The sequence below is a fragment of the Coregonus lavaretus genome, assembly GCF_964263955.1.
Source record: "Coregonus lavaretus genome assembly, chromosome: 5".
NCBI lineage: Eukaryota > Metazoa > Chordata > Actinopteri > Salmoniformes > Salmonidae > Coregonus > Coregonus lavaretus.
In genome coordinates, this window is record NC_139992.1 from 20,970,128 (window position 1) to 20,985,328 (window position 15,201).

Genomic DNA, 15,201 nt, shown 5'->3' on the forward strand with positions numbered 1-15,201 from the left:
GGCCCTATTCTATGGATTTCACATGACTGGGAAAAAAGGTAGGGGCATGGATCAGAAAACCAGTCAGTATCTGGTGTGACCACCATTTGCCTCATGCAGCGCGACACATCTCCTTTGCATAGAGTTGATAAGGTTGTTAATTGTGGAATGTTGTCCCACTCCTCTTCAATGGCTGTGTGAAGTTGTTGGATATTGGCGGGAACTGGAACACGCTGTCTTACACGTCAATCCAAAGCATCCCAAACATGCTCAATGGGTGACATGTCTGGTGAGTATGCAGGCCATGGAAGAACTGGGACATTTTCAGATTTTCAGCTTCCAGATGACGCGCACACAGATGAGCTTTCCTGAGACAGTTTCTGACAGTTTGTGCAGAAATTATTCGGTTGTACAAACCCACAGTTTCATCAGCTGTCCGGGTGGCTGGTCTCAGACGATCCCGCAGGTGAAGAAGCCAGATGTGGAGGTCCTGGGCTGGCGTGGTTACACGTGGTCTGCAGTTGTGAAGCCGGTTGGACATACTGCCAAATTCTCTAAATCGACGTAGGAGGCGACTTATGGTAGAGAAATTAACATTCAAATTAACGCTCCCTCAAAACCTGAGACATCTGTGGCATTGTGTTATGTGACAAAACTCTACATTTATTGTCCCCAGCACAAGGTGCACCTGTGTAATGATCATGCTGTTTAATCAGCTTCTTGCTATGCCACACCTGTCAGGTGGATGGATTATCTTGGCAAAGGAGAAATGCTCACTAACAGGGATGTAAACAAATTTGTGCACATAATTAGAGAGAAATAAGCTTTTTCTGCATCTGGAACATTTCTGGGATGTTTTATTTCAGCTAATGAAACCAACACTTTACATGTTGCAATTATACTGAACTAAAATATAAACGCAACATTTAACAATTTAAAATATTTCACTGAGTTGCAGTTAATATATGGAAATCAGTCAATTGAAATAAATTCATTAGGCCCTACTCTATGGATTTCACATGACTGGGAATACAGATTTGTATCTGTTGGGCACAGATAACTTTTAAAAAGGTAGGGGCGTGGATCAGAAAACCAGTTAGTGTCTGATGTGACCATAATTTGCCTCATGCAGCGTGACACATCTCCTTCACATATAGTTGATCAGGCTGTTGATTGTGGCCTGTGGAATGTTGTCCCACTCGTCTTCAATGGCTGTGCGATGTTGCTGGATATTGGCGGGAACTGGAACACGCTGTCATACACGTCAATCCAGGTCATCCCAAACATGCTCAATGGGTGAAATATCTGGTGAGTATGCAGGCCATGGAAGAACAGGGACATTATCAGCTTCAAGGAATTGTGTACAGATCCTTGCGACATGGGGCCATGCATTATCATGCTGAAACATGAGGTGATGGCGACGGGTGAATGGCACAATAATGGGCCTCAGGATCCCGTCACGGTATCTCTGTGCATTTGAATTGGCATTGATCAAATGCAATTGTGCTCATTGTCCTTAGCTTATGCCTAACCATACCATAACACCACCGCCACCATGGGGCACTCTGTTCACAACGTTGACATCAGCAAACCGCTCACCAACTAAACGCCATACATGTGGTCTGCGGTTGTGAGGCCAGTTGGACGTACTGCCAAATTCTCTAAAACGTTGTGGGAGGCGGCTTATGGTAGAGAAATAAACATTACATTCTCTGGCAACAGCTCCGGTCGACATTCCTGCAGTCAGCATGCCAATTGCACACTCCCTCAAAACAAGAGATATCTGTGGCATTGTGTTGTGTGACAAAACTGCACATTTTAGAGTGGCCTTTTATTTTCCCCAGAACAAGGTGCACCTGTGTATTGATCATGCTGTTTAATCAACTTCTTGATATGCCGCACCTGTCAGATGGAAGGATTATCTTGGCAAAGGAGAAATGCTCACTAACAGTGATGTAACCATATTTGTGCACAACATTTGAGAGAAATAAACGTTTTAATGCTTATGGAAAATTTCTGGGATCTTTTATTTCAGCTTATGAAACATGGGACCAACACTTTACATATTGCGTTCATATTGTTGTTCAGTGTACATTAAATTGTTAGGGCACTACTACCACATATCACTTAAATTGGTACAGCACTCTCACTAACGGGTGCAACAAGTATAGCGTCTTACAAGGCACCCACCAAAATGTGTTAATGAGACATAACAATACCATGCACCCACAAAAACTTTTTGGAGCTCCAACATTACAGTATGGTACTGTATTCTGTGGGGCGGTACTGAATTACAGTAAATTACTGGCAGCACAGTAGCCAGTAAGTTACTGTAGATTTATAGGACAAATATTTATTTAAAAATACAGTATGGTACTGTATTCTGAGGGGTACAGCATTCTCACTAATCGGCGCAACAAATATAGCCTCTTACACGGCACGCCTCCAAATATGTTAATGAGCCAGAGATTCTTTCGCCGACCACAACGCACCATAATTCACAGTACTTTACTGTAAAATTGTACAGCAATGTAGTGGAATGCCATTGAGCCCCCATAATGCATTGCTCTTTACAATACTGTACTGTAAAATAGACTTAAAGTAGGAAATGTACAGCAATTTCTTACAGTGTAATGGTAAATGTTGGTCTGCTCCCAGAGCCCAGCACTACTAAACAATCTGTCTGCTGTTTGTCAGGCCAGTTTACATCATGATGAAGCAGCATTTCATCTGTTCTTATATAAAAACATATTTCTCAAGAGACTCCAGGAGACCTGCATTGCATAAGCCAGTTAGCCCTCTCTCTCCAAATCTAGAGCTCAACTCTCATATTCATCAATGTCTAAGGTCCCCAGTAAGCGAATGGGAAAGTCTTGATAACAGCTGTGGGTTTTATAGTTATACTTTGGAAAAGGAGCATGAAATCTGTTCCAGCTCTGCTTGACTGGAGGTAAAAGCCTGTCTCACTCCTCTGCCAGGATCTAATGATAACAGTGAGAATATCTATATTGTAAACTCTGTACAGCCTGGGGTGGGTGGGCTTCCCAAAGCCTCATCTCTCGACAACCCAGACTCACGCATGTCCTAGAACAGCAAAGTGCTTCATTTTATGAAGTATGTTTGCTCACGCATAAAATATTTTATCGGTTTTATAACGATTACTCTCTTGCGGATTGGAGTGAAATAATGAACTACTTTAGCCATGAAGGCTTTGGGAACCCTCACTAGATGCTAATAGAAGTAACAGTGGTGAAAATAGAGGGTCCTAGCAAGAGAGGTGATCATATCTCAGAGACAACGCTTGATACTGTCAGGTGTCAAATCAAATCAAATTGTATTTGTCACATGCTTCGTAAAAAACAGGTGTGGAATAACAGTGAAATGCTTACTTATGGCCCTTCCCAACAATGCAGAGAGAAAGAAAATAGAGAAATAATAGAAAAGTAAAACACGTAATAATAAAAGTAATAATAGATACACAATGAGTAACGATAACTTGGCTATACACACAGGGTACCAGTACAGAGTCGATGTGCAGGGGTACGAGGTTATTGAGGTAGATATGTACATATAACTAGGAATAAAGTCACACATAGTAAGCAGTAGCAGCAGCATATGCTATGAGTCAAAAAAGTTAGTGCCCCTTGACTTTTTCCACTTTATTACATTACAGCCTTATTCTAAAATTGATTTTTTATCTCTCAGCAATCTACAGACAATACCCCATAATGACAAAGCGAAAACAGGATTTTAGAAATTTTTGCAAATTAATAAAAAATAAAAAACAGAAATATAATATTTACATACACTACCAGTCAAAAGTTTGGACACACCTACTCATTCAAGGGTTTATCTTTATTTTGACTATTTTTTACATCGTAGAATAATAGAGAAGGCATCAAAACTATGAAATAGCCACCCTTGCCTTGATGACAGCTTTGCACACTCGGCATTCTCTCAACCAGCTACATGATGTAGCCACATGGAATGCATTTCAATTAACAGGTGTGCCTTCTTAGAAGTTAATTTGTGGAATTTCTTTCCTTCTTAATGCGTTTGAGCCAATCAGTTGTGTTGTGACAAGGTAGTGGGGGTATACAGAAGATAGCCCTATTTGGTAAAATACCAAGTCCATATTATGGCAAGAACAGCTCAAATAAGCAAAGAGAAACGACAGTCCATCATTACTTAAAGACATGAAGGTCAGTCAATACGGAAAATTACAAGATCTTTGAAAGTTTCTTCAAGTGCAGTCGCAAAAACCATCAAGCGCTATGATGAAACTGGCTCTCATGAGGACCGCCACAAGAATAGAAGACCCAGAGTTACCTCTGCTGCAGAGTATAAGTTCATTTGAGTTACCAGCCTCAGAAATTGCAGCCCAAATAAATGCTTCACAGAGTTCAAGTCAAAGACACATCTCAACATCAACTGTTCAGAGGGGACTGTGTGAATCAGGCCTTCATGGTCAAATTGCTGCAAAGAAACCACTACTAAAGGACACCAATAAGATGAAGAGACCTGCTTGGGCCAAGAAACACGAGCAATGGCAATTAGACCGGTGGAAATTTGTCCTTTGGTCTGGAGTCCAAATTGGAGATTTTTGGTTCCAACCGCAGTGTCTTTGTGAGATGCGGTGTGTGTGAACGGATGATCTCCGCATGTGTAGTTCCCACCGTAAAGCATGGAAGAGGATGTGTTATGGTGTGGGGGTGCTTTGCTGGTGACACTGTCTGTGATTTATTTAGAATTCAAGGCACACTTAACCAGCATGGCTACCACATCATTCTGCAGCGATATGCCATCCCATCTGGTTTGGGCTTATTGGGACTACCATTTGTTTTTCAACAGGACAATGACCCAACACACCTCCAGGCTGTGTAAGGGTTATTTTACCAAGAAGGAGATTCAAGGACTGCTGCATCAGATGACCTGGCCTCCACAATCACCTGACCTCAACCCAATTGAGATGGTTTGGGATGAGTAGGACGGCAGGGTGAAGGAAAATAAGCCAACAAGTGCTCAGTATAGGTAGCATTCCAGGTGAAGCTGGTTGAGAAAATGCCAAGAGTGAGCAAGGCCTGATTCACACAGTCTCCTCTGAACAGTTGATGTTAAGATGTGTCTGTTACTTGAACTCTGTGAAGCATTTATTTGGGCTGCAATTTCTGAGGCTGGTAACTCAAATGAACTTATCCTCTGAAGCAGAGGTAACTCTGGGTCTTCCATTCCTGTGGCGGTCCTCATGAGAGCCAGTTTCATCATAGCGCTTGATGGTTTTTGCGACTGCACTTGAAGAAACTTTCAAAGTTCTTGACATTTTCCGGATTGACTGACCTTCATGTCTTAAAGTAATGATGGACTGTCATTTCTCTTTGCTTATTTGAGCTGTTCTTGCCATAATATGGACTTGGTCTTTTACCAAATAGGGCTATCGTCTGTATACCACCCCTACCTTGTCACAACACAACTGATTGGCTCAAACGCATTAAGAAGGAAAGAAATTCCACAAATTAACTTTTAAGAAGGCACACCTGTTAATTGAAATGCATTCCATGTGACTACATCATGAAGCTGGTTGAGAGAATGCCAAGCGTGTGCAAAGCTGTCATCAAGGCAAAGGGTGGCTATTTGAAGAATCTCAAATTTGTTTAACACTTTTTTGGTTACTACATAATTCCATATTTGTTATTTCATAGTTTTGATGTCTTCACTATTATTCTACAATGTAGAAAATAGTAAAAAAATAAAGAAAAATCCTTGAATGAGTAGGTATGTCCAAACTTTTGATTGGTACTGTAAGTATTCAGACCATTTGCTATGAGACTCGAAATTGAGCTCAGGTGCATCCTGTTTCCATTGATCATCCTTGAGATGCTTCTACAACTTGATTGGATTCCACCTGTGGTAAATTCAATTAATTGGACATGATTTGGAAAGGCACACACCTGCCTATATAAGGCAAAAACCAAGCCATGAGATCGAAGGAATTGCGGAGACAGGATTGTGTCGAGGCACAGATCTGGGGAAGGGTGCCAAAAAATGTATGCAGCATTGAAGGTCCCCAAGCACACAGTGGCCTCCATCATTCTTAAATGGAAGAAGTTTGGAATCACCAAGACTCTTCCTAGAGCTGGCCGCCTGGCCAAACTGAGCAATCGGGGGAGAAGGGCCTTGGTCAGGGAGGTGACCAAGAACCCGATGGTCATTCTGACAGAGCTCTAGTTCCTCTGTGGAGATGGGAGAACCTTCCAGAAGGACAACAATCTCTGCAGCACTCCACCAATTAGGCCTTTATGGTAGAGTGACCAGACGGAAGCCACTCCTCAGTAAAAGGCACATGACAGCCCGCTTGGAGTTTGCCAAAAGGCACCTAAAGACTTTCAGACCATGAGAAACAAGATTCTCTGGTCTGATGAAACCAAGATTGAACTCTTTGGCCTGAATGCCAAGCGTCACGTCTGGAGGAACCTGGCACCATCCCTATGGTGAAGCATGGTGGTGGCAGCATCATGCTGTGGGGATGTTTTTCAGTGGCAGGGACTGGGAGACTAGTCAGGATTTAAGGAAAGATGAACGGAGCAAAGTACAGAGAGATCCTTGATGCACACCAGCTCCAGAGCGCTCGGGACCTCAGATTGGGGCGAAGGTTCACCTTCCAACAGGACAACAACCCTAAGCACACAGCCAAGACAATGCAGGAGTTGCTTCCGGACACGTCTCTGAATGTCCTTGAGTGGCCCAGCCAGAGCCCGGACTTCAACCCGATCGAACATCTCTTGATAGACCTCAAAATCGCTATGCAGCGATGCTCCCCATCCAACCTAGCAGAGCTTGAGAGGATCTGCAGAGAAGAATAGGAGAAACTCCCCAAATACAGGTGTGCCAAGCTTGTAGAGCAATACCCAAGAAGACTCAAGTCTGTAATCGCTGCCAAAGTGCTTCAACAAAGTACTGATTAAAGGGTCTGAATACTTATGTAAATTTGCAAAGAAATCTAAAAACCTGTTTTTGCTTTGTCATTATGGGGTTTTGTGTGTAGATTGATGAGGGAAAAAAACAATTGAATCAATTTTAGAATAAGGCTGTAAAGTAACAAAATGTGGAAAAAGTAAAGGGGTCTGAATACTTTCTGAATACATTGTCCGGGTAGCTACAGTATTTGGTTAACTATTGAACTATCTATTTAGCAGTCTTATGGCTTGCTTGGGGGGTAGATGATTTTCAGTGTCCACCTCAGAGACACTGTTTCAGTGTCCACCTCAGAGAGCTGTCTGTGCATGTTGAGTTTGTATCCGTTTTAGATCAGAGTCTGCAGCCTGCTGCCTATAACCCAGAGAGGAAGTAGAGGTGGGACAAGGTCCAGGAGGAGAAAACAGAGGGACGTACAGATCCTTCTATCATCCAACATCCAACCCACCTCACATACAGTGGGGAGAACAAGTATTTGATACACTGCCAATTTTGCAGGTTTTCCTACTTACAAAGCATGTAGAGGTCTGTCATTTTTATCATAGGTACACTTCAACTGTGAGAGACGGAATCTAAAACAAAAATCCAGAAAATCACATTGTATGATTTTTAAGTAATTAATTTGCATTTTATTGCATGACATAAGTATTTGATCACCTACCAACCAGTAAGAATTCCGGCTCTCACAGACCTGTTGGTTTTTCTTTAAGAAGCCCTCCTGTTCTCCACTCAATACCTGTATTAACTGCACCTGTTTGAACTCGTTACCTGTATAAAAGACACCTGTCCACACACTCAATCAAACAGACTCCAACCTCTCCACAATGGCCAAGACCAGAGAGCTGTGTAAGGACATCAGGGATAAAATTGTAGACCTGCACAAGGCTGGGATGGGCTACAGGACAATAGGCAAGCAGCTTGGTGAGAAGGCAACAACTGTTGGCGCAATTATTAGAAAATGGAAGAAGTTCAAGATGACGGTCAATCACCCTCGTCTGGGGCTCCATGCAAGATCTCACCTCGTGGGGCATCAATGATCATGAGGAAGGTGAGGGATCAGCCCAGAACTACACGGCAGGACCTGGTCAATGACCTGAAGAGAGCTGGGACCACAGTCTCAAAGAAAACCATTAGTAACACACTACGCCGTCATGGATTAAAATCCTGCAGCGCACGCAAGGTCCCCCTGCTTAAGCCAGCACATGTCCAGGCCCGTCTGAAGTTTGCCAATGACCATCTGGATGATCCAGAGGAGGAATGGGAGAAGGTCATGTGGTCTGATGAGACAAAAATAGAGCTCTTTGGTCTAAACTCCACTCGCCGTGTTTGGAGGAAGAAGAAGGATGAGTACAACCCCAAGAACACCATCCCAACCGTGAAGCATGGAGGTGGAAACATCATTCTTTGGGGATGCTTTTCTGCAAAGGGGACAGGACGACTGCACCGTATTGAGGGGAGGATGGATGGGGCCATGTATCGCGAGATCTTGGCCAACAACCTCCTTCCCTCAGTGAGAGCATTGAAGATGGGTCGTGGCTGGGTCTTCCAGCATGACAACGACCCCGAAACACACAGCCAGGGCAACTAAGGAGTGGCTCCGTAAGAAGCATCTCAAGGTCCTGGAGTGGCCTAGCCAGTCTCCAGACCTGAACCCAATAGAAAATCTTTGGAGGGAGCTGAAAGTCCGTATTGCCCAGCGACAGCCCCGAAACCTGAAGGATCTGGAGAAGGTCTGTATGGAGGAGTGGGCCAAAATCCCTGCTGCAGTGTGTGCAAACCTGGTCAAGACCTACAGGAAACATATGATCTCTGTAATTGCAAACAAAGGTTTCTGTACCAAATATTAAGTTCTGCTTTTCTGATGTATCAAATACTTATGTCATGCAATAAAATGCTAATTCATTACTTAAAAATCATACAATGTGATTTTCTGGATTTTTGTTTTAGATTCCGTCTCTCACAGTTGAAGTGTACCTATGATAAAAATTACAGACCTCTACATGCTTTGTAAGTAAGAAAACCTGCAAAATCGGCAGTGTATCAAATACTTGTTCTCCCCACTGTACAGGACAACAACCCTAAGCACACAATTTGATTTGATTTGAATTTGAACATACCTTCATCTGTCTGGATGGTTCATCACTTACTGGGATTGCAGTAACAGCACTCCTCTCCTAGAAAGGTGCCTCGTATGTTTTCTGCAGAGTCAAGTTTAGCAGACCAATGATCTCTGAGACATTGTAAACTACTGAGGCCAGTGTGCTAGATAGAGTATGATTCACTGACTGCAGAGGGAAATCATCAGCATGTGTTAATCTCTGTACAGTATAAACACAAAAACATTTGTTGAACTAATACATCACAGTTTCATTCCCATCTCTCCTCACTCCCTCTCAACTCTACTCACTCCCCCTCATCTCCTCACTCCCTCTCCTACTTTCTCATTCCTCTCCTCTCCTGCCTCTCTCTCTCTAGCAGGGTCTGCTGTGTCTGCCAGAGAACTGAGCTGGCTTTACATCCAGTTGTAGGTGGGGTGCAACACACACGCAAGCATGCACACACGCACAAACACACACACACACACAGTCAGCAGCCTTCCAGTGTTAATTTCGTCAACAATAACTACAAAAATAAAACACTCGTCAACAACCAATTATTCCTGACAACAACAAAAAAACTATGACCATAATGAGACGCCCTGGAAAAAAACGATAACTATTACAAATTATTTTTCATTTTAGGTGACGAAAATGTGACACCAGAATTCCACATGAGAGTAACAGACATTTAATTTGACATAACACTCTTTTAAATTATTTTGTCCAATTCTAAACATGCATGCATGCAGAATATTTTATGCAATCCTCTCATTGGCAGAATTGACATCTTTCTGTTGGCGGTCTGATCGGGGGTGGAGAACATAATCCACAGTGTTTTTCATACCGTATTAAAAAACAAATCACAACAGCTGTGATGGAAACAGGAAGTTTCGGCACAATTTTATAAATGCAGACATAAAAAAATATTGAATGAACAAATTATTTTATTTTTGTCTGTAAAATTAATTATACGAGAAATGGCGGTGCACAAATATTGATTTAAAAAACATAATATCAAAGTAAACGTGGAGTCACGCGGTCCTCCCACTTGGTCCTCCCACTACGACTCCGGAAACCATGCAGTTTATTAGGCTAATGATAAAATAAGTTATGATGAACTTCACAGGGTGGTGAAAGTGCACAGTAATCTTGATGCTCCTTTCCAATAAATATTGAGGGTCTTATTCTGGTGGCATCATGATCGATGCTTGACTGCTGTTAGACAAATACAAATATTATTGCTCTTATCCATAATAATCTCATCATGTGGACTAGCCTACCCACACAGCCTACCCGCACTGTCTCTGCGAGATGTTGGCTAACGTGCAAAGACCAAAGTAGGCACAGTTGCTATTTAACGCAAAAGTTTTTGTGACAAACTATCAGTAGAGTTGAAAATGCGATGGAAACACATTGAACTTTAGATTTTTATTCTGTACATGAAAACTTAAGTGAAGAAGTACATTTTGTGTAAATTCGCAAGTGTCTGAATCTCACCGGAGAAATCATCTGAGTGAGGGAAACAGCGCCCCTCTGTCTCAGTATGTGTAGCCCATGTATCAGATGCTGTCTGGACCAAAAGAGCATAACATGTTGCCGCAGCAGCTTTTGATTGATTGATGCCAGCAAGCGTTTGGCCTCCCTTGATAAAAAAAACGTATAAAATAATTAGCCAATCAGCGTTGAGCTGAGCTCAACTATGGGTTGTCCTGGTGCAGCAAAACGCCCCCCAAGGGAGGCCAGTTTGGATTTGGCTTTAGACCAATCAAATAACTTCCTAAGCAAAATGTAATTTTAGAAAAACTTGTCTGTTTCTGGTCTGCTTGTGTTGATGTCCTGCTGTAGTTAGCTTGCTAAATCTTCCCTTTCCTAAGCCAGAGATGGGGATTTGGACTTGTGGTTTTGACTTAATTCTCTGTACAGGCCAATGATTATGATGGCAATTCTGATCTCACCATAAATGAGTATGTTGTGCCACTGGCTTGAGACGATTGAAGTTCAATATGTTGCCTAGATGTAGTCTAGTAGTTGTTAAGTAAACTGTTAACATTAACTTGCTTGACCATGCTGCAGGTAATATAACTGTTTGTTACATGCAATATTTGCTTTGTGGACTTCACTGGACAGATGTTGCTCTCCAGTTTTGTGATGAAACAAATGTGTAGGTGAATTTATTCCGCCACTGTGTGACTGTAGTCTTTCTGTTGTCACTTCCTCATTTGTATATCACGGTGGCGTATGAATGAATGGGTTGTAGAGCAAACAACGCAATTATCACAACATAGGTTGTAATATGGCTGTTTTACTGGTTTGGCTTCCTCAGTGATTTTACCTATGCACTGCTACTGTTTGTGTGCACTACGTCATCACGCACTGATTTTTATCCCAACAAGTCCTTTGGTGGAAACACACCACTGGTGGGAAATTGCACATTTTCTTTATGCAGATTTTAGAATATTCGCATGAAAATCAGTTGCAAATTGGATGGAAACCTAGCTAATGATGATGTTATTTTCTACACAGAATATCATACAAAATGATTGCCTGATGATCTTCTGAACTTCCCAATAACTTTTCTGATGCATTTCAGTCACTTCAAACCATTTTTATAGATGGTCATACCCCCAATTAAAAACGTTAACATTGGCTGTTGATTACATAACTTTTTTTTAACATGGTGGGGTCGTAACTTTTTAAAAAATATCAATTATGGGGTCGCGGGCCAAAAAAGTTTGGGAACCCCTGAGGTAGTGTTGATAATACAAGTTTACTGGAGAACTGAGACCAAGTAGAGACTTTGGACAGGGTGGATAATGGTATAATATAAGGCAGTTTATTCAGAGGTAAAGATATCTGGAATCGCGTGCACGGACCCGTTCGTCAAACTCTTAGGGAGCTATCTGAAGAGAGCCCCGAAACATTGTGTGCTGACATTTTATGCATTAAAATGAAGTAGGTTGAATCTAGTAGTTCTGATCTTCTGATTGGTCCTGATGAGTTGGGCGAGGTCCCTTCCAGGCCAGTGTCACTGTTGCATTGGCTCTGAGTCGGGTTCTCTGTCTTCAGATGTTCAGCCTAAGAGAAGGGGATTTTTGTGTGTGTGTGTGTGTGTGTGTGTGTGTGTTTAACAGTGATGATGTGTGTGTGTGTGTGTGTGTGTGTGTGTGTTATCAGTGATGATGTGTGTGTGTGTGTGTGTGTGTGTGTGTGTGTGTTTAACAGTGATGATGTGTGTGTGTGTGTGTGTGTGTGTGTGTGTGTGTGTGTGTTTAACAGTGATGATGTGTGTGTGTGTGTGTGTGTGTGTGTGTGTGTGTGTGTTATCAGTGATGATGTGTGTGTGTGTGTGTGTCCTCAGAGCAAGAACTCGTGAGTTGGAAGAACTGAGAGACCTATGGCGTGGGTGTTGTCCTTGGCCACCTGCTGACAAGGCTGACAAGATAGGACTCTTTTGTCCATTGTATTGAAAACAAACGCCCAACACAAAATGGGTCATGCACAAGATTTTAGTCAGACCAAGCTATAACATTATATATTTACTACGACAGTAGTACCTGTCTTGACTGCTTCAAACCGAGAAGCAATTTAGCTAAAATAGTTAGCTAGGCTAATTGAGGCTGCATGCGCCTTCTCCCTGTCCTACAGTTACAAAAAACAACACCTCCATTCCGATGATTAAGTAGCAGCCTACCTGTTGGCTCTTCGTCATTGCACCATATCCTTCTCATTACATTTTTATTCCATAATTGTAATTCCATTTTCCATTGATTAGATAATCCAATAATCTCCTATTTTACTTTGCAACACATTGAGGCTCTATGATTGTTGTATAGGCTATTCTCGTTGAGCAGTGGCGACATACTGTTAACGTTTTATCCACAACGCTCTGTCCATCGCTGTTGTAATCTACTGTGAAGCCAAAATGTATGCAAATTGGAGATTTAAACAATGATGGAGGATCATCCAATTCTGGTTTATCGACCCCACCACTCTCCACCGTACATAACTAGTTCACGGGTGTGCCTCACAAAAGGATAGTTTGAAATGTGCCAGTTAAGATTATAACAGCGTCTAAACAGGGGAAACGAAACAACATCAATGCTGACACCGGGATCAAACAGAGGAATAGACAGCTATAGGGGAGGTAATTAACAAAGGGATGGAGTCCAATGAGCGCTGATGCGCGTAACGATGGCGTCGGTTGTGCATGAGGCGGAGCTGGAGCAGGCGTGACAATCCCCAAGAAGAATCGAGGCTGTAATTGCTGCCAAAGGTGCTTCAACAAAGTACTGAGTAAAGGGTCTGAATACTTATGTAAATGTAATATTTCAGTTCTTGATTTTCAATACATTTACAAAAAAAATCTAAAAACCAGTTTTTGCTTTGTCATCATGGGGTATTGTGTGTAGATTGAGGGAAAAAAACTATTTAATCAATTTTAGAATAAGGCTGTAAAGTAACAAAATGTGGAAAAAGTCAAAGGGTTTGAATACATTCCGAATGCACTGTATATACAGTACCAGTCAAAAGTTTGGACACACCTACTCATTCTAGGGTTTTTCTTAATTTTTTATTATTTTCTACATCGTAGAATAATAGTGAAGACATCCAAACTATGAAATAACACATATGGAATCATGTAGTAACCAAAAAATTGTAAAACGAATCAAACTATATTTTATATTTGAGATTCTTCAAAGTAGCCACCCTTTGCCTTGATGACAGCTTTGCACACTCTTGGCATTCTCTCAACCAGCTTCAGGAGGTTGTCACCTGGAATGCATTTCAATTAACAGGTGTGCCTTGTTAAAAGTTAATTTGTGGAATTTCTTTCCTTCTTAATGCGTTTGAGACAATCAGTTGTGTTGTGACAAGGTAGTGGGGGTATACAGAAGCTAGCCCTATTTGGTAAAATACCAAGTCCATATTATGGCAAGAACAGCTCAAATAAACAAAGAGAAACGACAGTCCATCATTACTTAAAGACATGAAGGTCAGTCAATACGGAAAATGTCAAGAACTTTGAATGTTTCTTCAAGTGCAGTCGCAAAAACCATTAAGCGCTATGATGAAACTGGCTCTCATGAGGACCGCCACAGGAATGGAAGACCCAGAGTTACCTCTGCTGCAGAGGATAAGTTCATTTGAGTTACCAGCCTCAGAAATTGCAGCCCAAATAAATGCTTCACAGAGTTTAAGTAACAGACACATCTCAACATCAACTGTTCAGAGGAGACTGCGTGAATCCGGTCTTCATGGTCGAATTGCTGCAAAGAAACCACTACTAAAGGACACCAATAAGAAGAGACTTGCTTGGGCCAAGAAACACGAGCAATGGACATTAGACCGGTGGAAATCTGTCCTTTGGTCTGATGAGTCCAAATTTGAGATTTTTGGTTCCAACCGCCGTGTCTTTGTGAGACGCAGAGTAGTTGAATGGATGATCTAAGCATGTGTGGTTCCCACCGTGATGCATGGAGGAGGAGGTGTGATGGTGTGGGGGTGCTTTGCTGGTGTCACTGTCAGTGATTTATTTAGAATTCAAGGCACACTTAACCAGCATGGCTACCACAGCATTCTGCAGCGATATGCCATCCCATCTGGTTTGCGCTTAGTGGGACGATCATTTGTTTTTCAACAGGACAATGACCCAACAAACCTCCAGGCTGTGTAAGGGCTATTTGACCAAGAAGGAGAGTGATGGAGTGCTGCATCAGATGACCTGGCCTCCACAATCACCCGACCACAACCCAATTGAGATGGTTTGGGATGAGTTGGACTGCAGAGTGAAGGAAAAGCAGCCAACAAGTGCTCAGCATATGTGGGAACTCTTTCAAGAGAATGCCAAGAGTGTGCAAAGCTGTCATAAAGGCAAAGGGTGGCTACTTTGAAGAATTTAAAATATATTTAGATTTGTCTAACACTTTTTTGGTTACTACATGATTCCATATGTGTTATTTCATAGTTTTGATGTCTTCATTATTATTCTACAATGTAGAAAATAGTAAAAATAAAGAAAAACCCTGGAATGAGTAGGTGTGTCCAAACTTTTGACTGGTACTCTACAATGTTCATTCGGGTTCACGGTGCGGACCGAACCGAGGTCCCCATACCGAACGGTTCATTACAAATACAAATGTAACCCTTACCC